The 24,819-nt window shown below is 46.1% G+C and overlaps 1 protein-coding gene and 1 pseudogene across 1 annotated transcript in view; both read left to right on the top strand.

The window, feature by feature from the left end:
- Window positions 1-24,819, top strand: part of LOC131819383 (RNA binding protein fox-1 homolog 1) — a 549,338-nt gene that overhangs the window by 98,288 nt on the left and 426,231 nt on the right. The gene's annotated exons all lie outside the window — the stretch shown is intronic.
- On the top strand, window positions 7,763-7,829 carry LOC131820255 (U4 spliceosomal RNA; annotated as a pseudogene).

Below are 24,819 nucleotides of genomic sequence, written 5' to 3'. Positions count from 1 at the left end.
TGGGAGCTTTGTGGAATAAACAAAGGGATTCTCAGTGTGATCTGCAGTGTAGTTACCAGTGTTGTCCCACTGTGAATTTCCTGACTTAGGTCACCGTGCTGTGGTGAAGTCGTGTTCATGTTAGGGGCCGCTGCGTAAGACATACACAGGAAGTCTCCTGTTATCTTTGCACTCTTTCTGTAAATCTAAAACTATTTCAAGTTAAACATATTTTTATAAATAATTAGGGTGCCTGGGTCGCTTGTTGGGTTAAGTCTTCTGAGTCTTGGTTTCAGCTCAGGTCATGATCCCAGGGTGGCAAGATCCAGCCCTGCATCGGGTTCTGCACTCAGCATGAAGTCTGCTTGAGTTTCTTCCCACCCCCCTTACTCTTCCTCCCCTTCTACTGCTCCCCTCTGCTCGCACTCTCTCTCTAAAATTAATAAATAAAATGTTAAACAATGTTTTTATAAGCAATAAAAGCGAGGTGTGGGACATGCGAAACACTGGTAGGAAGAGATTACAGAATTATAAAGAAGGGGGTTAGAGCACGAGCTGAAATAATTAAGTATGAAGTCTGTAAGTATATAAGTATATAAGTATAATTAAGTATTAAATATTAAGTATAATTAAGTATTAAAAGGGTCACCTGCTTGAGACACCCACTGGGACAACCTCACACACTCTCAGAACACCATAAATGCAGAGAGAGAGACCATGTCTTCTGTTCTTCTCTGCGTGGATAGCTTTCTCACAGTCTGGCAGTATGGGAGGTAAAATAATGCCCTCTGCCCCAGATATGTCCATACCCTAATCTCTGGAAACTGTGAGTAAGTTAGAGTACATGACAAAGGAGAATTAAGGCTACAAATAGAATTGACCTTGCTCATCAGCTGGCTTTAAGATGGGGAGATTTTCCTGGATTATCTGGATAGACTCACTATGATTCCAGAGGTCCTCATACGTGGAAGAGGGAAGTGCCCTGAAACCTAAAAACGAAACAAAACAAAACAAACTTGATGGGTAATTGCTCTCTTTAACATAGAAGTGAGCCATGCACCAAGAAGTGCAGGCAGCCCCTAGAATCCAGAAAAGGCAAGAACACACATTCTCCCCTAGAGGCTCCAGAGAGGAACACAGTGCCACCAACACCTTCATAGATGAGGAGACATTGCACAGAGAGATGTGAGCTTGCCCAGGGTTACACAGCTGGTGTGTGACAGGGCGGGGAATCACAGATACAGGGTCCATGCTCTGAGACAACAATCTGATGTATTAACACTTCACTCTGGCACTGCCAGTCTTAGCAGGAATTATGGTTGGGGGCACCTGGGTGGGTCAGTGAGTTAAAGTCTCTGCCTTTGGCTCAGGTCATGATCTCAGGGTTCTGAGATGGAGCCCCATATCGGGCTCTCTGCTCAGCGGGGATCCTGCTTCCCCCTCTCTATCTACCTGTCTCTCTGCCTACTTGTGATCTCTGTCAAATACATAAGTAAAATCTTTAAAAGAAAAAAAATTAGGGTTGTATGTTTAGTTAACTTAAAACTGGAAGAAATGTTGCCACAGGAAGGAGAGAGTGAGCGACTGACATTTTCTTGGAGCAATAACTAAAAATATGAGATATTCTGTTAGAAATTGAAAAGATAGTAGTATCTCTCTCTCTCTCTTTTTTTTAAAGAAAAGCATTGGCTGGAAACTGCCCTTCCCAAAGTGTGAGTCCCATCTGATTATTATCAATTTAGATGACATACAGAGATGCTATTAAATAACATTGAACCAATCATTTGGGGATGGAGTTACTCTGTTCTGAATTTTCTTTCCATTTTCCTGTTTATGTTATTGAGAAGGTCTTTGTTTGGTGCTAGGGTGTCTTCAACATCTCTCTAATACTTGATGATCCCCATTTTTAACAATAAGATGGAGGCTTCAGGCTTATGTCTGCAGGAAATGGTAGCAAGATATTAGTAACTTGTGATTGCATTGCATTTATTTTATGGTTACTCTCTATTTGGAATAAGTGACATTATTTTTTTTCTTTTCCATTTGTAGTATTGATGTAAAGTTGCCTTGTAAAAATAATGTGTTTCAGTGGAAGCAAGGTACATCCGTGTAAAGTTACGTTAAGCTGATGGTTTATCATTATGACACATGATGGCCATTTAGTGACAGTGGCAGAAGGATGGCTAAGCTTTGGGAACATCTGATTCTTCAGGGCTGAAGGTTTTGAAGAGTTGGGTCTAATTTCTAAAAAGCTGTTCATCATTAAGTTACAAGGCCCGTAGCTATCTCTGAATCAGTTTTGTTTTCCACCTCGTCACCAGAAATAAATAATTTCATTGACGTTTGAAAGTGGAGATTTCAAAGACAAATGAGTAACATCTTTTCAGTATTGAAATTTGACAGGTATTAACTAAGTCCATTGGTTCTTAATCTGCTTTTTATTATTATGCTAATGCTATCAATAAAATATCTAACACCCCTACTTTATGACCTTTATTAAAAACCCCATACTATCTGTTGACCTCACTTTGTTTCCTGCCTTGAGCCAAGTCTGCTGTTGGACTAGCCGTGTCAGGGGCTGTGCCCGTGCTCTGCTACTGGTCCAGATTTCCCAGGAGAGCCTTATATCACGTGATAGGAAAGGATGACCCTTTCTGAGCCTCAGCCTCTTACACTGCTTCTTATCTCACAGGCTCGCAGGGTAGGGCTTGTGAGAATGTTGGTTGTGCTGTCAACCCTAACCAGTTCTACCAAGCAACTCATGTGCAAACCTTTGGTCCACCGTATAAATTACAGGTCAGAAAAGATGAGCATCGCTGCATGGGGTGGGGGGCAGGCACCTGGCATCTGGTACCACATCTGGCATCCGATAGGGTAGAAGAAGGCAGGACTCAATAGCACAAGTCTGGAAGGGTTAATGGGTAGCAGAGATGCTCACAGGGTAAAGAGAGGTGCTTGGCTTCTCTCTCTTATAAATGGATTACCGAGTGTAGCTTCGAACATGTGACATGCTTTCCCTTTCGTTCTTGGCTGCGTTGCTGTTTGCAGCAGGATCTGAGGACTTTCCTGGGCTCTGAGCATCAGAAGAACGTGACCATCATCTTGCTCAGCCTGTCAGAGGGAGTTCTGAAGCTTCACTGATGACCGCTTTGTTTTGTTTCGGGCCTCACCCCCCCCCACCCCTTCTTTCTTCTTCCTCCTCCTCCTCTTCTTCCGTCCAGCGGAAACAAAAGCACAGGCTTGGTTCAGCAACATTGAATCTAAAAAGTGTGTCCTGCAGTCAGAGTGGCGACAGTAATAGCAGTGTCTCCTCTGGCTCAGTACTGAGCATGAGTGATGGGTGGTCCGTGTGCCGCGCGTGGTGCTGGCCACACTGCGGTCACGCTCCCCTTCCGTCCCACAGAGCGCTCAGCGATCAGCTCTCCAGCTTGCCCTCTTCCCCTCTCCTCCCTTCCTAGCCCCTTTGCCCACCTTGCTCTGCAGTGCACACTCAGCACTTTCTTGTTCAGACCCTTGCCAGCCTTGAGAGGGCAGGAGACCAAAGGCTCACTCATTCCACAAACATTTATTTATTTATTTATTTTAAGATTTTATTTATTTATTTGACAGATCACAAGTAGGCAGAGAGGCAGGCGGGGGTGGGGGGAGTAGGTTCCCTGCTGAGCAGAGAGCCCGATGCAGAGGCTCGATCCCAGGACCCCGGGATCATGACCTGAGCTGAAGGCAGAGGCTTTAACCCACTAGAGCCACCCAGGCGCCCCTCCACAAACATTTATTAAGTCCCTGGGATGTACAAGGTAGTGCTCTCACTTCACCCTGGCAACAACCCTGAGAAGGAAATATTTTTATCTCCATTTTTAAGGGAGGAAGCCAGTATCCCTCCCTTCCAAGAAGCCTTGGGTAGCACCAGGAGACAGGTATGTGCAACAGCAAGTAAACCTGAGTGACGACACGGGAGCAGGAGTTACGCTGGAGAAGGGGGTATCGGAAGGTTGGAGGAGACAGGTGGTTCCTGGACAGGGTTTTGAGGGTCGGTGGGCATTTTCAGACAGACGATTTATGGAAGGATGTTTCAGGCAAGGAGGAGAGCATTTGCAAAGGGAAAGGGAAGTGGAATTCTGAGCAAAGATAAATACATACGACTAAATATACTTAGTCATACATCATCTGTGTTTGCAAGTCCGAGTAATTTTAAGAAGGACTTAGGGGGGCCCTGGTGGCTCAGTGGGTTAAGGGTCTGGGTCTTGATTTCAGCTCAGGTCATGATCTCAGGGTTATGAGATCGAGCCCTGTATCATCCTCTACACTGGGCATAGTAGCCTGCTTAGGCTTCTCTCTCTCCCTCTACTTCTGTCCCTCCTGCCCATGCATGCTCTATCTCTAAAAAGAAAAGACAGAGGGAAGGAAGTGAAGTAATGAGGGCAGGAGAAAGAAAGGATTTGAAAAACTCCATTTCAAAGGTGCACATCACAGCCAGACTGAGTGGCCAGGCTGTTTCTCCCCGTCTCCTAACACCTGGCCACGTGCATTGTTCCTTCTCCCTCCAGCCTCCCTTCAGGAGGCCTTTTCCCCAGCATCTCTGCCTTCTCCAGGCTGTTGGAACTAAGTACCGAGGTGGTTCCCCTTTAAGCCTCTCCCGCAACTGTTCTCCTCTTGGACAGAGAAAAGGAATAAGGAAAAATACGGCTCTGAGCATCTCATGCTTCCTGTTGTATTGGAAGCAGGGAGAGGTGAGCTTGCTGCTGATTTTAACACCTGCTTCTGGGAATTCCAGAGCTACTTTCTGTTTCTGGAGTCATCTTTTCCTGAGTACAAAGTTAAAAATAGCATCGATAGGAGAGAGAGCTAAAACCTGTGAACAAAAAGTACTATCCCTGTGTAGAAGATAGTTGGCAGGTCCTCAAAAAAAAAAAAAAAAAGTGAAACACAGAGTTACCCTCTGGCCCAGCACCCACACTCCCAGGCAGATGCCTGAGAGGACTGCGACCAGGTCCTCAAAAATTTGTACATGTAGGTTCATACATTGTTCGCCACTGACAAAAGTTGGAAATAACCCTAATAACCCTCCATGAGAGAATGGATAAACAAAATGTGGTATGTCCATGCAAAGGAATAGTATTCAGTTATACAAAGTAACGAAGGACTGATACATTCTATAACCATCATGCTCAGTGGAACAAGTCAGCCGCAGACAGTCACACACTGGACTGTATTCGTATGAAAGTTCTAGAACTTAAAAGCCATGGATGGAGACAGAAAGCACAGTGGTAGTACTTAGGGCAGGGGGGATAGGAAGAGACTCTTTAATCGACATGGGTTTTTCTTTGGGGATGATGAAAATATTTTGAAACTACATACAGGTGGTGGTTGTGACATGATGGGATGTGCTAAACACCACGAGATCACACCGTATACAATGGTGAATTTCACATCATGTGAATATCACCTCCCTTTAAAAAAATAAATAAATAAAAGAACCAGAACAGGTAAAACTCAGCACAGGTTCCAAAGAAATGAGTTTTCTGGGTTGCACACAGTTTGCACAGTACAGACCGTGCTTGAGAGAAACCCCCAGAAGTTGATCCTTGGAGAAGCTAAGTCTGTCTGGAGAGTGGCGAAGGAGGCAGCTCCGAGAACTGGGGCTCATTTCCAGTTCCAAGAGGCCAGTGAAGTATGACCACCAACATCACATGGCCATCTTCCTCCCCAGGGAAGTTGCAGCCTGGGAAGGTGACAGCTCATAATGTCAGAAACTGATGATGAGAAGATTGGAAATGGATGGAGTTTTATGGCAATGCATTTTTAACTCCACTTCAGCGTAGAGGGGACATTTTAAGGAGCTAAGAGCTTAAACCAGACAAGATTTCCTCCAGTGTGATAACAAATACACCAAAGTGCCCTTTTATGTTTAATAATTCAGGATCCACTGAGTGTTTAAAGGGTTTCCTGTTTTATCATTTGAAAAATCGAATGGTAATCGGTTAAAAAGTAATAGATGAGAAATGTTTTTGAGATGGGCCCTGAATCACGCACTTTAAAATGTCTTTGGAAATGGATGTGTGCGTGTTCTAGGTAGCAGGCGCCTGAAGGTCTGGAAGCTGCGGCACAACCACACGCTCGTCATGCCTTTGTGGGCTTGTCTGTGGAGGGACGGAAGTCACGTCCACGCGTGGCATCGGCCAGTAGTCTGAGTGGCATTGGAACAAAATTAGACTGAAAGAACATTGTGGGGCCACTTTTGCAATTGGCCATCCCTCAATCTGCTCCGGATGTAGACGGCAACAATCACAGAGCCGGATTCCTGGAAAATTCCAGAGAAAAACCTAAAAGCCAGGCCGTGGCAACATTTTATTGCTGGGGACATGAACACGTGGTGTCGATGAGAACCGGTTTGCCTCATTCCGGCCCACAGGTTGGCTCACGTGGATTGTCATGTTAGATTCTAGGCGGTGGTGATTTTTGCAAAGGAAACCCCACTCTTCTTGCAGATGATACGTACCATCCTAGGACTCTCCGATGTAAGACAGGTGGATTTTTCCAGGGAAGGGAATGGGGAAGGGGATGGGCCTCTGGCAACACTTAATTAGGCTGTCTTAGGACAGAATCTGAAAGGTAGAAAGGATCCAAGTGTGCTCTTAAACGTCATGTTGGAAAATATAAGCTACCACTATGCTTCATTTTTAATCAGGTATGTATCACACCTGTGTTTATGAGGAGCCCGTCAGACACTGGAACAGGGGCTGGGGATACTGCCTTATGCCTCACGGACAAGATCCCTGCTTGCGTGGGGCTCATAATATCTGGTAGAGGAAAAACACTCAAGAAGGAATTGTGACAGAAACTGCCAGCTGCCTTTCCCCTAGCCACTTATCCCTCTTTCTTAGTAATTGACCCCTTGGTAATGGGCCCTTTAGTCATAGCCAAGATGCCCAAATTAAAGGAAAATAATACTGTGTTCTCCAGCTTTCCTAGCAGACAGGGATCACCATCAAGATGGCAATGGAAATTATTAGGTGTGGTTTCTGGGAAAACCCTTTAATAGGGGCTGACTCACAGCACCAGCAGCATCCATGCATTCTCTCCCTTTCTCTCTCCCGCTGTATTAAACCATGTGATGTAGAGGCTACTTTGAGGGTGGAATCTATGGCCTAAAAAAGTGGAAGGAGCAACGGGATTTCTGATGGACTGCCTAGCCCCAGACTTCTTTTATGGGAGAGAAAAATAAACGTATGTTTCGCTTAAGCCACAGCGATTTCAGGACTCTGTAAATAGCAACAAACCCAATTGTTGTGAGACCAAGGCAGAAGAGACAAATATAAAATCATTTCACAAAGTCGAACCTCAGGGCCCCTGGGTGGCTAAGTCTGTTAAGTGTCTGCCTTCAGCTCAGGTCGTGATCCCAGGGTTCTGGGATCGAGGCCTTGGTTGGGCTACCCTGCTCAGTGGGGAATCTCCTTCTCTTTTCCCCTCCTCTTGTGCCCTTTCTCTGTCTCTCAAATAAATAAATAAAATCTTTAAAAAAAAAAAAAAAAGAGAGAGAGGAAAACCTCCTCTGTAGGCAACAAAACAGAGAGATGGGAGACAGTTGGACTGGCCGAGGGACTGAGTGAGGCTACTGTGGAATGTGGAATGGGAGGCCACATACTGAAGTGATCAATGACTGAGAAATGATAGATAGAGTGGTCAGACAGCGGTAGAAGAAAGAGAGAATGTCACCAGATGAGGAAGTTCTCAGCTGGGTATAGGCAGGAGAATGATGATCTGATATTTCATTACAAAGCTAAGCTTTGTGCAGTGGCAGTATGGTAGCCAATGAGGATTATCTGAGGCACGATTATTGATGATTGAATCAAAGCTCATCCCGGCTGCCAGGTAGAAAGTGGGCAGAGCAAGCGTGGAGGCAGGGTGACCTTTTAGGTGGTGATGACAGAACTCCAGGTCAGAGATGATCGTGGGACTGATGATGGAGGGAGCAGTAATGGAAGTAGAGGAATCTGTGAAGGCAGTTAAGACGTAAACTGCTGGGGTGCCTGGGTGGCTCAGTGGGTTAAGCCGCTGCCTTCGGCTCAGGTCATGATCTCAGGGTCCTGGGATCGAGTCCCACATTGGGCTCTCTGCTCAGCGGGGAGCCTGCTTCCTCCTCTGTCTCTGCCTGCCTCTCTGCCTACTTGTGATCTCTGTCTGTCCAATGAATAAATAAAATCTTTAAAAAAAAAAAAGACGTAAACTGCTGATGTTAGAAGGATGAGCGTAGATGCAATGTCTGTATTGCTTCTGGAAGAATCTGTCCCAGAATCTTCCTGCTAGAGTCACTTGATTGTGTGCAGAAAAACAACGTGAATTACTCAACAACAGCAATAAAAACAACCTGAATCAAAAATGGGCAAAGAACTTGAACAGACACTTATCCAAGGAAGATAGATGAATGACCAGTATGCACATGAGAAGATGCTCTAGATCACTCATCACGAGGGAAATATCAATCAAAACCACGATGAGATAACCCCCTCACATCCACTAGGATGGTTACCATAGGAAGAAAAGGAAGAAAGAAAGAGGGAGAGAGAGAAAGAGAGGAAGGAAGGAAGGAAAGAAGAAAGAAAAGAAGGGAGGGAGGGAGGTTAGCAAGGAAGGAAAAGCAGAAAATGGCAAATATGGGTGAGGGTACGGAAAAATCGTAACACTTGTGCACTGTTGGTGGGAATGTAAAATGTGCAACCATGGGGCACGTGGGTGGCATAGTCAGTTAAGCGTAGGGCTCTTGGTTCCAGCTCAGGTCATGATCTCAAGGTCCTCGGATTGAGTCCTATGTCAGTCTCTGTGCTCAGCATGGAGTCTGCTTGAGATTCTCTCTCTCCCTCTGCCTTTCCTGCTGTCTCTCTCTCTCTCTCAAATAAATCAATAAAATCTTTTAAAAAATAAAATGTGCAGGCACTATAGAAAACGATATAGTGATTTCTAAACAAAAATAAAAAATAGAGTTAGCATATGATTTAGCAATTCAACTTGTGAATACTCAAAAAACTGAAAGCAGAGTCTTAAAGAGGTCTTTGTATGCCCATGTTCATAGCAGCATTATTCACAATAGCTAAAATGTGGAGGCAACCCAAGTGTCCACTGACAGATGAACGGACAACCAAAATGTAGTATATTTATATAATGGAATATTATTCAGCTTTAAAAAGAAAGGAAATTCTGATATATTCTGCAACATGAATTAACCTTAAAGGCACAATCCTGAGTGAAAGAAGCCAGTCATAAAATGGCAAATACTGCAGCGTTACACTTCCATGAGGCATCTAGAAAAGTCAGAATCACAGACAAAGTAGAGTGGATGTTGCCAAGGGCTGAAGGGGTTAGTGAGAAGTCAGTGTTGAATGAGGTCCCGTTGAATGAGTCTCAGTTTGCAAGTGAACGGAGTTCTGGAAAGGATGGTTGTGCGATGTGAAGGTACTCAATACCACTGAACTGTACTCTTAAAATTAGCTTAAATAGTAAATTTCATATCCTGTATATTTTTACCACAATTTTTAAAAAAGGAAAAAAAAAATTCAATATGGGTTGCCTGTCCCCAGGATTGCAATGAGTTTTCCGCCAGTACAAGTTTGTCTATTCTCTCGCAGCTCAGAAGCACGTCTCTGTATCTGTGTGACCCCATCTAGCATCTCACTGGTAAATGGTGTCTCTGAGTTTCCCATTTGATACTGAGCTGATATTTACCTTTGCAAATATCAGCTCATGAATGCCTCCTTCTCAAAAGCCCCTCCAACCCAGCAGAGGCAGCCTTCTTCCTTGAAAAGTGGGAGAATGACCTCCCATCCACGGATTTCCCTGGGAACCTGGGGACGTCCAGAGAGCTGATCCTCAGAAGGGGCTGAAGTCAGAACTAGACGAGGAGGACACGTGCACATTTACATACGATTTGCATCTGCTTTGCATAGGGCTGCACAGGCTGTGCTGTGTTCTCAAACATCACTCACGTTATATTTTAAGACTGTCACCATCTTTGATTAACATTTAGATCTGCAGCCCGGGTGCCTCGAGATAATGGTACATAGTCAAAGAATTACGGAGGGTCACCAGCCGGAATGGAGGCATGGGATGATGTCTCGTGAAGGTCAGGCTGAGGGAAGGCTGATGCGGAAGGACAGAAGGACAAAGCCCTGAAGCAGAAGGGTCTCAGCAGACTCCAGAAAGACAAAGGAGGCCTCTGGGGGGCTGGGGAGGCAGGGTGACATGTGGGCAGAAAGAGACAGGAGCGGGGAGGAAGAGGCAGACAGGGATGTAGCTTGTAGGGCTTCTGATGCCCCATCAGGTATGGATTTCACTGTTGGTCTGTTTCCACTGTGGTTGGGGTGGGGGGCCGGTAACATGATATCATGCATGTTAAAAGCATAGCCCTCTGCTGGTTCAGTGGAAAGCTACTGCCCCTCTCATATTTGTCCTACTTTTCTCCATTTTCCATGTGTTCCTGGATTCTCAGGGACTCAGTTCACCAGAACTCTAGGCTCCTCTTATGAAGAACAATGCAGTTTTATCGTCAAGCTCGTGGTGTGTGTGAGTGTGTGTGTGTGCACACGCATGGTGCATGTAAGAGAGAGGGAGAGAGCGAGAGGTGGGAGGCATTATGCCACCAACCCCCTCTTGAGGTAGAGGTAGAAACTGTATGCGCAATATTTAACTTCCCTTCCATCTGCTTCCTCTCTGCACCCCCGTCCCTGCTATCAGTGATATTAAGACCGAGGATGAGAGGTGGGAAAAAATGCTACACCAGATGAGTGTTGTCCCGGTGCATATTTTGGAAAATTCCAATTGAGTACAAACGTATGGAGATAAATATAAAACCTTTGATCGTAGGTCGCTGCCTACGGTTTATATTCCTGCCAGATGTGTTGACTACATACAACACATCTTAAGAACTGGGTTTTCACGCCGTTCTGGTGTTGACATAAATCTGGTCATTCAACCAGCGGTCTTTGGTGATTGGCAGAACAACCAGGAAGGAAAGGAGGCCCCTGAGTCTTCGAAAAAGGGGAGAGTACAGGAGCTGTCGTGATTATCTCTGGGAGATGAATCGGTGCCTCACCCCCCTGGAACCATCACTGAGGAGCCAGTAACGTCCTGCTTACATCTCCAAAAGGCAGGCGGTCGTTAGGGCCCTACTCCCCAGCTTCTGTGGTGGAATCCAGGAAGATCATCTGGCTTTCTCACATCATGCTGTTGACAGCGTGAGGCGTCTCGAGCAGATGGTGTTCTTTGAACACAGGTGTGGCTTGGCCACCCAGATCATCGTGGGATGCTTTGTTTTAGGGGAACCAGCATCAGGAACTCAATAAAATGTTTAGCAGATTTAGGTAGATGCTTACTCACGGTCTAATTTGGAAAAAAAATCCCCTCTGTCTAGTAATATTTATTGTTTGAGTAAGCCAGGTGGTACAGATGGATTATCTTTCTAGGCAAGCTCAGTGGGTAGAATAGATTTAGGAGGGAACAGCATCTTAATACTTGGCATGTGCACTGCGAGGATCTGGCTAAATTGAAGACGGGGAGTAAGTAGGAGTTTTGAGATTGTATGTTGTGTAATCGGTCTGACTTTAATTTATATCGCTCAATTCACCTAACAGACCCTTTACAGATGCATTACGTGCATTTTTAGCAATTGGGATATTTGCGTACAGGTTGTTTTTTTTTTTTTTTTTGGTAAGAAATACACTTGCTAGCTGTCCAAAGCGAGCTGCCCACCATCCTATAACCCTCTGCCAATCATAGGGGTTAAGGCAGATTTTATTGCCAGTCATATTGTACTCCATGTGAAGTGCTAAGAATGCTGTCTTATCCCTCCGCTGGATTAGCTCTAAAAGGTGATCTCGGAGTCCTGTCAAGCACAGAGTGAGGATTTACAAAGTGACAAACCCACGGCCACGACATTTACTACAGGATTTCCCATGACTGAATTCCCAGCTCCTGGCCAAGAAGAAATAGGTGTGTGAGCATGGATGCATTTTAGAAGGCAGGCCTTTCCTTGTTTGTGTTTAGGTGGGGATTTCTAAACAATCAAGCAATACCCTTCTCTGAAAAAAAAAAAAAAAAAAGAACAAAACGGGAGAGGCACGAGTGAGTAATCGTCTTGACTTAGAACATTGGTTTCTTGCTTTCTTTCTTGCGCAGGGGTCGGCTCCCTGTCTGTGTTCGGCTCACTTATGGTACCATGGCCTTTTGCAGCCAATGGAGCCCTTTGTAGCTCATCATGATCTCATTCCTCATCCCAGCGACTTCAAGGGCTTTATGGAAATACCAGACAGATGTGTACCTGCTTCTGCAGAGCCTTCAAATAACCCCATCCATCTTGATGGCATTTCTCTGCTGATCAGCCAGAGGTTTACACTGTATGTTCTTTTTACAGCATCTTCATTACCTTTGTCTCTTACGGAGCGGAGCCACCCACTTCCATGTACCCTGCCAGGCTTCATGCACGTCCCCCTGGTCACGCTCTGGCCCTTCGTTCTGCTTGCTTCAGGTTGATCAGCCATGCGTGTTTCTGAGCAGACGGAACATGCTTTTCATGATTTCCCCACTGTCCCTTCCAGGAATCCTTCCTCCTCTCTCCATCACACGCACATGAATGGTGGAGAGAGGAACTCCATAGCATAAAGAAACCCTAACAGGGGCACTGGGGTGTCTCAGTCAGCGAAGCAGCCAGCTCTTGGTCTCAACCCAGGTCTTGATCTCAGGGTTATGAGTTTAAGCCCTGAGTTGGGCTCCATGCTGGGTGTGGAACCCACTTTAAAAAAAAAAAAAAAAAAAAAAAAAAAAAAAACCTAACAGAAAATGTATTAAAAGTAATTTGGACATCCAACATACCCTAGATTAAGCCCTGATGGTACCTGGCGCACGATAGACGATCCAGTGACTATTGCTTGAATGATGAAATGGCTGAATTAATTAGTGATCTTGCTACCAAAACTAACGAAATGGAAATAGGGCCATTCAAGTTTGGGGCCAGGGAAGTAATCTGGGATACCAGTAGAAGGAGCAACACGCTCACTCCAGAGTCTTCCAGCGAAACTGTGCTCGGCACTAGGAACCGCTTCTGTAACCCCAAGAGGGACGGTAGTCGAGAAAGTTCTTAACCTCTTTTCAGTAGAATCCAGCTGAGTCGTGACCTGGGTTTCTCCGCACAGCAGTTGCTTCCAGCCCATCGAGGGCAAATCTGTCCGTTGGCCCCAGTTCATGTGGCTTTGGGCTAGAGCCTGCACTGTTAGAGGGCGGTGGGCCACCATCTCTTGCCGGACACCATCTGCTCTACAGAATATCTTTATTCAGGGACAGAACCATAGAGAAGATGTGCTGCTCCTGGGGAGGTCAACTCCAAGGAGACTTCCACCCCCCCCCTCCCCCAGACCCTTTTTCTCTCTCTTAGGGAAGCTCCTCATTTCCCTCCACTGGGGGCCTCTTATAAGTGGACTCTTTTGCACACCACCCAGGGAACTTAATGCATGCCATCCTTTCTAGCAAACTGGAACTCAGGCATCAGCAATCCTGCAGAAAAAAACCAAGAGGCATCGATGTGGCTGCAGGAGAACTGAGGATTGTTACTTATCTCTGGAACTTGGCTTTTGGAGGCAGGGATCTCACTGGAGCTAAAGTATGAAGTTGCCACCAGTTCTCTTGCCATCTGGATGGGTTGAAGTGGGTCCCTCCCCAAATTTGTGTGTTGAAGTCCTAAATCCCAGCATCTCAGAATGAAACCGTATTTGGAGAAAGGGGCTTCAAAGAGGTAATGAAGGCTAAATGAGGTGATTGGGGTAAGCCCTCGTCCACCAGGACTGGTGCCCTCACGAGAAGAGGACATGAGGACACGGATGGGCACAGAGGGAAGACCGTGGGAGGACGAGGAGACGGTGGCCGCCTGCAGGCCAAGGGGAGTCTTCACCAGAGACCGAGCCTGCCAACATCTCGATCCCAGACTTCCAGCCTCCAGAATCATGACAACATGCATTTCTCTTGTGTTCACCCCCGAGTCTATGCTGCTTTGTTATGGCAGCTTTGGTGAAGTCATATACCACAGCCCCCCAACTGTGTTTCCGTGGACCACATGGAAAAGCTGACCCCGCAATGTAAAAGCATAGCTTCTCTGCACGTGTGTGTGTGTGTGTGTGTGTGTGTGCGCGCGCGCGCACTTGTGTGTGACTTACTGCAAGGACTTGCTGACAGGATGGTGGGGGCCGGCCAGGCAGGTCTGGAGGTCTGAAATCCATAGGGCACGCTGTCAGGAAGAGCGATCTGAGCTCTCAGGCGGGAGCCGAGGCGGCGCTGCACAGGTGAAATTTCTTCTTCCTCAAGGAAGCATCCGTTCCGCTCTTAAGGCTTTTCACAGATTGGATCAGGCCCACCAAAATTTCCGAGGATAATCTCCTTTACTTAAAGACACCCGATAGCTGACGTTAATCCCATCAGCAAAATACCTTCCACAGCAACACCGAAATTAGTGTTTGATCAAATCACTAGGTGCCTAACCCGGTCGACACGTAAAATTGACCATCGTAATGACGGCGATGACAGCTGCACTTCTGAGTTGTACTCGTCCTAGGCGTCGGGCGCGCTGCTAAGATTCCTACATGCATTATTTACACTTTTATCCCAATTATTATCCTCCTATTATCTATAAGGAGGTTCAGGGAGGTTAAATGATATGTCCCAAGTCGCACTGGATTAAAAAGTAAGTCTGCGTGATCTCCAAATCCCAAGTTTTTAACCCCTGGGCTGGTAGCTGTCAGAGAGACAGAAATCCTGGGCTCTAGGGCTCCATCATTAATAAATATAGGAAATGGTAAAAACCCCAGGGAGCATCTTCCATGTAAAAAGCATCCCATGAATCTGAAATGAGGGAGAAAGAGCTTGTCGTTGGAATCTAGAGCCACACCTGGTAAGCAAAGCTAACTCCCTTCGTTTCCAGGGGGACGTGAGCAGGAACCTAAGTTACTGTTATTCCTATGCTGGGGATCTGGGGGACATTTCTTCTTCAGCTCCCAGGCCAGGTGGGCAGGAAGGAGCCTGATGGAGGAAGCCTCAGAGGGTGTTCCCCGGGCCCTTGTCTGTAAGCGGCGGTAAGCCCTCACATCTTCCTCCAGTCCGTCCCCCGCCCTTAGCACGCTGTGGTTGCAGCATTTCCTAATATAAATGCAAGCGAAATAAAATTAGAAATGTGCCAGTGGGGGAAGCCAGCTACCCACAGGCGCCGTAAATTGCCTTTCCCTCTTACCCCTCCTCCCTTCTGCCTACCCCCTCACCCCCATCCAGCCACCCCGAATAACCTGCCTTGCCTGGCTGAGTCACTGTTTCTGGAAAAGCAGGGCCAGGGAGGTTCCAGACGAGTCCAGGGAAGGGTGATTAGCTGAGAACCGGCAGTGAGAAGTGAATTTACAGAAGAAAGGGGATGTGATTAACCCGCGTGGGTGGCGGGTCCAGAAGGCCGGCTTGGAGCAGACAGCTTGACTGACATCTGTCGTTTAGGGTCAAGAGGAAGAGAGAAGCACAAGCTGCTAGATTTTGTCATCACATCAGCCACCTTTGTATATGATTCCTTTGTTTCTGCTTTTTCAGTGTTGGCACAATGCTTTACTCTCAGGGAGAGTAATCTGTTGGCTGTACCGTCAAAGGCTCGATGTTTGATGACTGAGGAACACCTGTTTTATTAGCCACTTCCCCCCAAACACACTATTTTAGATGGATGGGTATGCTTGAATCTAGGCAGAAGCTACTTTAGGGTGGAGGCAATTCACAGTCGGGTGTCTACTCCAGAGCAGGATTGTTTGGATCCCTAGGGCCTGGGCACGGACCTTTCCCCAAGCAGAGGAGCATCATACTCCTGGGAGGCTGAGGACTGTATCATGAGACATTCTCACCAGCTGCTTTTTCAAGAAAGCAGAGAAGAACAGCATCCATCTTTGAGGACTTTATTGATGATCAAGGGGTACCATGCTAAGGTGGTGAAAATGGTCATGGCCTTATGATTCATGGAAGCAGTCACGGTTACCTGTGTGACCTGTTCCTGGGCTCGAGCTTTGCCACATATATTTTGAGAACCATCCCGTAGCCAATGTCATTCCATGCTCCCCCAAATCCTGGAAGACCGTATGATCGTCCCATTCCTGCTTTTAGAGATGAGAAGAAATAAACGAGAGCCAAATTGTTGAACAGCTTGCCAAGACTACGCTGCTAATGGGGGGTTGAGAGTGATTGGTGTGTAGGTCATCTGGAGCCTGGAGGCTGGGCTCCTAACCACCTTGAAACATTGCCAGAATCAGGGGACGTGCAGGGCACTTGGGATATCATAAATAGAGGGAAGGAGGCGCCTGTATCTGCCTCCCCCCCACTCCATCAGCGGTTCTCCGTTCTGCTTTCACATTAAGGTCTCTTGGGATACCTTAAGAAGTAGTGTTGCCTGTGTCCAAATGCAGACCGGTCAAAGATAATTTTAGGGAAGAAGGCCTTAATGATCAGTAATTTTTAAGTTCCCCCACTAATGTGAATAGGCAGCCAGAGTTGAGAACAACTTCCTAAAGATCAAATATTCTTAAAATGTGGTCCATGGATCAGATGTCAGGAGGTCTGTTCGAAGTTTTTGTTCATGAGTATTTATTTATTGAGAATGGAAGCATGGCTTTTCCTAATTCTCGAAGGTATCCCCTAATGCCAGCAAACAAGCCAAAAGAATACGAGAAATCGTTGCCTTGGAGAATGATGGTAACCATCGCCACCTGCCATTGAGAGCCTACTGTGTGCCACACTCTGGAACGGGCTCTTGGGACAGGTGATCTCTTCAATCATTCGAAGAGCCCTGGCATTGTCCTATTTTATATATGAGGGGGCTGAGTTTCCAAAGTGCCAGGGAACATGCCCAGGATGTCACCATGAATAAAGGATTGAGCCATAAACCAACTCCAGTCTATTTAATGCCGAAGCCAGTCCTTCCTAATAGACTTCCCTGATGGATGAGGGTTGAAAAAGTCTTGCCCAGAAACAGGGGAATGGACTCAAAAACAGCTAGAGGGCTTTGCCAGCCAGAGGGCATGCAGGAACTCTGAAGTGGTGCATTGCTACGGAAGTAAAATATTCCAAGTTTGCACTGTATAGCTCAGGATCAATCTCCACTGCCCTGAAGAGGAAGCAAGAAAGAATTTGACATTTTCCTCATGCCTGGAACCCGATCCTTTCTGGAAACTTCTGTGCTTCCTTATAGGGAATCTTTTTTTTTTTTTTTTTTTTTTTTTGCTTCTTTTCACTGCCACCTTATTTTCCTGGTCCCTGACCATGTATCCCAAGTAAAAGAAGTTTTCTAATGAAGCAGATGTAGACCCTTCATTTAATCAAGAGTATGTCTTACATCCTGTTTTCTTCTACTCTTTCCTCCCCAAAGGACTTCTGACCTTTAATTTCCTGCATGTGAGAGGAGGATGTCCTCACAATGACACAATGATCTTACCCAGCAAGTATGTTTCCCTCCCCAGATCCCTGTGCTGGCAAACGGGATGACCTAGTTGTTTCAGCTAAACGCCTCAGCACCCTGCTTCATCCCTTCCTCTTGTGCTACCTGCTCTCCTCTTTCAACGGCCAGTCAGTCCTAACAGTGCCTCTCAGGGCCACCATTCTGTCCCTGTCCACCATGTACATCTCTGTTCCGGACCCCATGTCTCTCTCAGACAAGAAACCACCACGGCTCCTGCTTGCTCAGCCCCCAGCCTCCTCCCTCCCACGCAACTGGAGTCATAGTCTTTCATAGTCATACTTCAGAGTCTTCTTTGAGGGCTGAAAATATGCACACACAACACACACACACATACACACACACACACACACACACACAAATACAAATACAGGTGGATCTTGAATAACCCAGGATTGGAGATGCCAACCCTCCATGCAGTCAAAAATCCACATGTACCCTTGGAGTCCCCGGGAATTTATCTGTTCCTCATCTGTTCACTGGAAGATCTCTCATTAACATAAATAGTCAATTAACACCTATGTTGTATATTGTATATATTATATGCTATATTCTTTTTTAAATTTATTAATATTTTCATAAACATATAATGTATTATTAGCCCCAGTATATACTATATACTTAACCAGAAAGGAAGCTAGAGAAAAAGGTGTTATTAAGAAAATCCTAGGGGCGCCTGGGTGGCTCAGTCGTTAAGCTGCCCTTAGCTTGCATCATGATCCCAGGGTTCTGGGATCGAGCCCCACATCGGGCTTTCTGCTCAGCAAGGAGTCTGCTTCTCCCTCTCCCAACACCTCTGCTTGTGTTCCCTCTTTTGCTGTGTGTCTCTCTGTCAAATAAATAAATAAAATCTTAAAAAAAAAAATTAAAAGAAAATCCTAAGGAAGAGGAAAATACATTTATAGTATTGTACCGCATTTATTAGAAAAAATCTGCATATAGGTCGACCTGCACACTTCAAACCCATGTCGTTCAAGGGCCAGCTGTATACTACACACAAACATACACACACATGAACACACACACACACACCCTTTTCTGAGCCTGAAAATAAAGTCCAGAATTCTTCACACAACCAAATCCATGCAGCATGGTCTTTCATTCTTTTCTCCAGTATTTCTTTTGCTCACTGACTCCCACTTCTCCAAAATTAAGTGGGAAAATAAAATAAAATAAAATAGGTAAACCTACCTTCCATTTCCTGCCTGCATCCGGGAGGTTATAAGTAAGGTGGTCTGGGTAGCTTGTACTTTTGGTGAGAAAGGACTTTTGCTTGTTCATGAAACAACTTTACTGAGCTCTAATTCACTTACCATAAAATTCACCAATTCAATGTTTTGCTTTGTTGTGTGTGTGTGTGTGTGTGTTTTAAGTGTGTGTTGCAGAGATGCACTGCCGACCCCACAACGAATTTCAAGCCATTTTGCTTTCACAATGTATATGCACAAAATCATCACCTTGTATGCCTCACATATACTGCATACGGTCTTTGACAATTAGACCTCATTAAAGCTGGGGCTGGTGGGGGGGGAGGACATTTTCCCCATCCCAAAACACCCTCGAACATACCAGCCTTCACTGACCCCTCCCTTCGACCGCCGGCAGCCACGAATCCACGGTCTGCCTCTCCAGGTCTGCCTGTTCTGGGCATTTCAGAGGCAAATGGAATCACACACTGGCTTCTCCGTGTCTGGTTGCTTTCCCTTAACATCACATTTGCCAAGCTCACCTGCGTTGGGGCAGATATTGCCCTAGAACATTCTGTGGTGTGGATATAGCATATTTTATTCATCTGGGCACACCTGGTACACATCTGGGTTACTTCCGCTCCTTGGCAGTGTGACTCACGCCACTCTCTGCACGTCGTTAAGAGCATCACTAAATCTGGGTTGTTCCAGGTACTACCGGCAAAAACTCCGCCGGCCCTACGATTCCTCTAAGCCTCAGTTTTCTCCTCTGTAAAATGGGAAGCAAACAGCATCTACCGCAGCGGTCCTGGTGATAATGGCTTGGAAGGACGTGAGTACCGAGTCAAGCCTCGCATCTCGTACACAATCAGCATTCCGTAAACCCGTGCTCTTCGAACAGTTCCCTTTTCTTTCTTTCTTTCTTTCTTTCTTTTTTTTTTTTTTTAAGATTTATTTATTTATTTGACAGACAGAGATCACAAGTAGGCAGAGAGAGAGAGAGAGAGAGAGAGGAAAGCAGGCTCCCCGCCGAGCAGAGTGCCCGATGCGGTACTTGATCCCAGGACCCTGAGATCATGACCTGAGTCGAAGGCAGCGGCTTAACCCACAGAGCCACCCAGGCGCCCCTGAACCATTCCCTTTTCATTGGGCCAAAACCTTTAGGGGCGTGGTCACTGACGACTCTTCATTTTCCACAAATACTTATTTAATTTCTACTGTGCCCTCGTCATTTATTCATTCTCTCCGGTACGCCTGTGGGGGAGTCATTACTTTCTTATATATGAGAAGACTAAGGCTGAGAGGATTCAGGAATGTGTCCTCGGCGAGTGAAAGTACAGCCAGATTTCTGGCCAAAAGCAAATGATAAATTTTCAGAACCTGCATTTTCTCGTGTTTGGAACCTGTCCTCCACTTGTCTCCCAACCCCACATCTGCCACCCTTGGCGTGCATAGGGCCCTGAGGCAGCTCACTCTAAGAGTACAACCAAGGGCTTAGCTTCAAAGAACCAATGCAGACCCGTTCCTCAGCCGTGGGAAGCAGCACTCAGTGGACAGTAGCTGACCAATTTCTTCTGAGAAGAAGGTTTACATGCAGCGGAAAGACTGCAATGGACTATCAGAGAGCACTCCCTAATACTCAAGGTCTTGGCATCTTGGATAGCTCATCTCACACTCTCTCATAGTCTCCAGTCTACCTCCTCTATCGCCACTGTGTGTGCACGTCTGTTTGTACGTCTTTATGTATGAGTGGGTGTTGGCGTGCATATATGCAAACACATGTTTTGTGTACATGTTGGTGTCTGCATATATATGTCAGTGTGGGGGTGCTGGGGTGCCCGTGCACCTGACCACAGCTCCCCTCTTCAGGGGCCAGGCCTCACTCCATCTCGCTGATTTTTCTAACCCTGTGATGATTCCCCCCCCCCCCCCCAAGGAGTTGGGAAGTCAGCTTAAGCCTTGTTTTCTTTTTTCTTCATGATTCCGGCTAAATCCTCTACAAATCACCATCCTTTACCTTCCGAAGATGTGTTGGGCATTGCAGTTAAAACATACAGTCTACCTAGGCCTTCCTCCGTGCATGTTTCTTTCTCTCATCCCCCTTCAGTATGTGTGTCACGCAAGACACATGGATGGAGATTGAAAGAGGGTTGAAAATGACATAGTTGGAGAGCGAGGAAGCCAGAGAGAGAGAGTGAGACTGAAATCCGTATCGGATCCCGCTCAGGGAGTTTCGGGATGAGGTTGCATGTTTGAGAGAGAAAATAGTAAAACAGTAACTAGGTGTCACTCTTTTACCAACCTTCACTGTAATTGAGCAGATAAGTAAGCAAAAATAAAAGAACAGTTTTGTTAACCAGAGAATGTGATTTGGCTCAAGGTTTTTAGGGTTACGCAGTGCACGTCTGTGTTTCTTTTGCTCCTACCTAGCTGCGAGCCTTTCGCAAGTCATCTCTCAGAGTGATTTAAAAAATAAATAAATAAAAATGGAATTTTCAGCAGGGATTGCCTTTTATTTTCTCGCTTCCCCTGCAGTGAGGTAATCAGGAACCTGTCTGGAAGCATCAGAAGCCACGGCTGCATTTGGTGGGTTTGAACTGGCCCCCGTCCCCTGCGTTTGTCAGCCCCATGCCAGGAGTGTGTGTGCAGCACAGTCCTATGTCTGGAGGTCTGGAGAGCGTCTGGGCTGTTCCTAACAGAGCTGCTGGAAGCTCCCTAGCTGTGAAGCTCCCTAGAGCGGTGAAGCTCCCTAGCTTCACAAAAGTGCCTCTTTCCTGCTGGTGGTCACAAGAGAAGGAGAGGGTGAGAGGGCTCTGGGGCCAGACAAAGCGAGCTTTTGCAACCGAACATGGCATTGACCACCAGCAGCCTTCATTATCCCCATCGTCACAGGCAGTCGGGCTGGCTTTTTGTCAGCCCTGTTCAGAGAAGCCTTGTTAATTCACCCCCATGAAAATGGAAGTTTCATAGGCATTGACATAATTAATGAAGAGGCAGGCAGCGTGCTCTACCAATTAACACCACAGGGAAAAGTAAAATGGGCTTTCTTTTGGCGTGTTGTGCCAAAGTTAAGGACTGTAACACACAGCAAAATAAATAGAGATGCTTTTAATGAGCCACAAGATCGAGCTGAATAACTCAGAAAGGATGGTGGGTAAACACTGCCAACTCTTTGCACCGTTAAGAGTAATTGATGAGCATAGTTAAAAGTTTGCGGGGTAAAAGGGACTGTCGGGTGCTACAACCGTGCTCATTTATAAATGTATTTTCCCCTGAAAGTAACTGTTAGGTATGTTAAAGGATGTAATGTGCAGTCAGAAACAAATATGATAGACTGGGCATTTCGTAGTGCCGGGAAAATAGGAGACTTCGCCGTTCCAGAATGAATACTGTGGCGGGTTTTTCCCGCTGGATGGGATTGTCTTTGTCAAACTCAGAGCAATACGGGCTTCTCACCTGTGGATCCCTGCCCCGTGCATACCCTGGAAGGGGAGTTCCAGAAGTCGGAACCATTCCATCTTTTCCATTCCTTCCAGAAAGCCAGCTGGATAATTTGATTATTTTTCTGTGCTCATAAGATGAAAACGTGACCTTCCACTGAAGGGTTTCTTACGGTTTCTGAAAGAGCGCGTGCATTTCTACCGAGAAGGTTTTCCCAGCAAGGCCAAATTCATTCGATCGGAAAATAGAGACACGGTCGGTTTTAGGAGCTATTTTGGAAATTTTTCTTTCTTTTTTCTTTTTTTTTAGATTATGTTATGAATTTGAGAGAGAATGAGTGAGAGAGAGGAAACACAAGTTGGGGGCGGTGGAGCAGAGGGAGTGGGAGAAGCAGACTCCCCGCTGAGCAGGGAGCCCAATGTGGGGCTCCATCCCAGGACCCCAGGATCCTGACCTGAGGTGAAGGCAGACCTTCACCAGCTGAACCACCCAGGTGCCCCTCTTTTAGGAATTTTTAAAATTCTGTGTTTGGTTGGTCTTTGTTAATGTGGTGTATCTGGTCCAATTAAGCTTTATTTTACGAAGTGCCTACAGTGGAGTCTTGCCATTCATGTATTTGACCCAAGAGAGCTCAATTATATATGGCAGGCCAATAAAACTCTACAGTTCTGCAGAACCCGCAACTCCCTGCTCCCAGCAACCATAACAGCAAAAGTGCAGGAAGGAAATTGTTGGCGTGAGTGGAGAGCATGCTTTGATGTGGGCAAGAGAGAAACAACTCAACAAGGCGCCCCTCAGTGGGCTTCCTTTCCCGGCCATCTCTAGTGGCTCTGGCATCTCACCACACCAAGCGTGGTGTCATTGTCAAACTGTGAACCGTGTATGCAACACAGGCCAACAGCTCGAACTGTTGATGCTCAAAGAAAGAGCAATACATAAGACCATTAGAGAAGGCACGGCAATCCCAAATTCTAAGATTTCACCGCGTGTGTACTCTGTTTTATGGGCCCATGGTGGCGGTGACCCTAATGTTGACGTGTCTCTTGGAAGACACACCATTTTCAATTACATACTTGCAGGTGCGACGGCTTCATCTTCCTTCCGGTTGAGAACTGTTCCCCATGCTTTTAGCTGTCTGCTCTGTAAATGATCGTGGCAGTGTGGTTCAGATTGTCGTCTCTGGACCTGTCTCGCAACCATCTTAGATGCTAGTCTTAGCATCCCAAAGTGGAATTCCCAATCCCACTTTGATCATCTTATATCAGGAATATCCCTAGCATCAGCATGCTTCACGGGCATCCCATAGCCCCGCGATCTTCTGATCTCTAAGAACATCAATATCCCATACTGCTTTCTGTCTGTCAGGATGCAGTATACTTCGGGGACTGTTTTATTGGATGTGCGCTCAGGGAATCTAAATGAGTTTACATATCGCTGACTGATAAGAAAGAGATAGCTCTCCAGCTAAGAGAACAACTCATTGTCCTCCAATCCCAGCCATGAAGAGCTTGGTTTACTGGGTTTGTTTTTGGACTGGGAGGTATGTGTTCACCATGTGCTTTAAGATAAGGCCAGAATGGCTGTGACTAGTTGAGGTTTGATTTGACTGTTGTATTTTATATTGTGGCTCCTATTTAGATATCTGTGTAAAAATTACCTTTGCCTTTTTTAGGGAGTGTGACCCCAAACAGCTGCTTTGCACATTATAAGGGTCCAAGAAGTAGTTTGGAAATTGTCAGAAGAAGACATGGCCACCAGGCAGGTCTCAGAAGGCAAGGTGGCCAAATTATAAAAGGGGAATTCTAGCTTCTAGCTCTCTCTCTCTTTTTTTTTTTCCCCTGCATTGCCCTTCACCCCGTGCACACACACTTTAAAAATTTTAGCGTGGTTATTCAGCGCTCATTGAAGTTTGTTACCCTACCAGAATGGTCACATCTTTCCCGAAGTGAGACCCCAGAAAGCAGACACGCTGAAAAAAATGGATTTCTCTTCTCAGAGGAATTCCCGATGTATCTCCTGATTTGTCTTCACAATGCCCAAGAACTGAGGTCTCGGCGTGCCCAGCCAGAAAATGGGTAGAAAGCCATGCAGTTCAGAAGAGCTATCTAAGCCCTGGGTTTCTCTCCTGCTGGGAAAACGGAGAGATGGCATTTTATTTTTTTTACCGTTATTAGCCAGCCTGTCAGTCATTTAAAATTTCCTCATGAAGACACAAAGCCAGGTTTTGAATACTGCATGTCACTCTTTTCAGCTGATGTTATGAAAGGCGGCGGTGAATTTTCCGGCTAAAAAAAGATTCCTCGTTTCAGAAGCTCAGCCGGAGGCAAGAGAGGGCCGCAGAAATGACCAGAGCAGAGGGGAGGTGGCCCAGAAAGGGACTCACATTCCTCTTTGCTCTTGTTTATTTTCCATGAATGCAGTGAGTTTCAGCCATTGAAGTTACAGCGCTGTCTGACAGGCAAACAGCCCTAATGTCGTGCCAAGTCTCAGGTTGGCTGTGCAGGTAGTGTCTGTGTCAGTCCCTATTATTAATACATTCCTCAGCAATGAGGGTTTTCTCATTCATTCTTACGGAACTGTTTAGGGCTTGTGGCGTCCCAGAGCTCTCTCAGAATGAGTTGTGCCTCTTGAAACGTCGGCAGGGCAAGAAAGTGACAACATAATGCTTGCTAAAGCTCTCGGGATAACGGGACCCAGGGTAGGGAG

Source organism: Mustela lutreola, chromosome 17 (genome assembly GCF_030435805.1).
Source record: "Mustela lutreola isolate mMusLut2 chromosome 17, mMusLut2.pri, whole genome shotgun sequence".
NCBI lineage: Eukaryota > Metazoa > Chordata > Mammalia > Carnivora > Mustelidae > Mustela > Mustela lutreola.
This window is presented reverse-complemented; position numbering and strand designations above follow the sequence as displayed.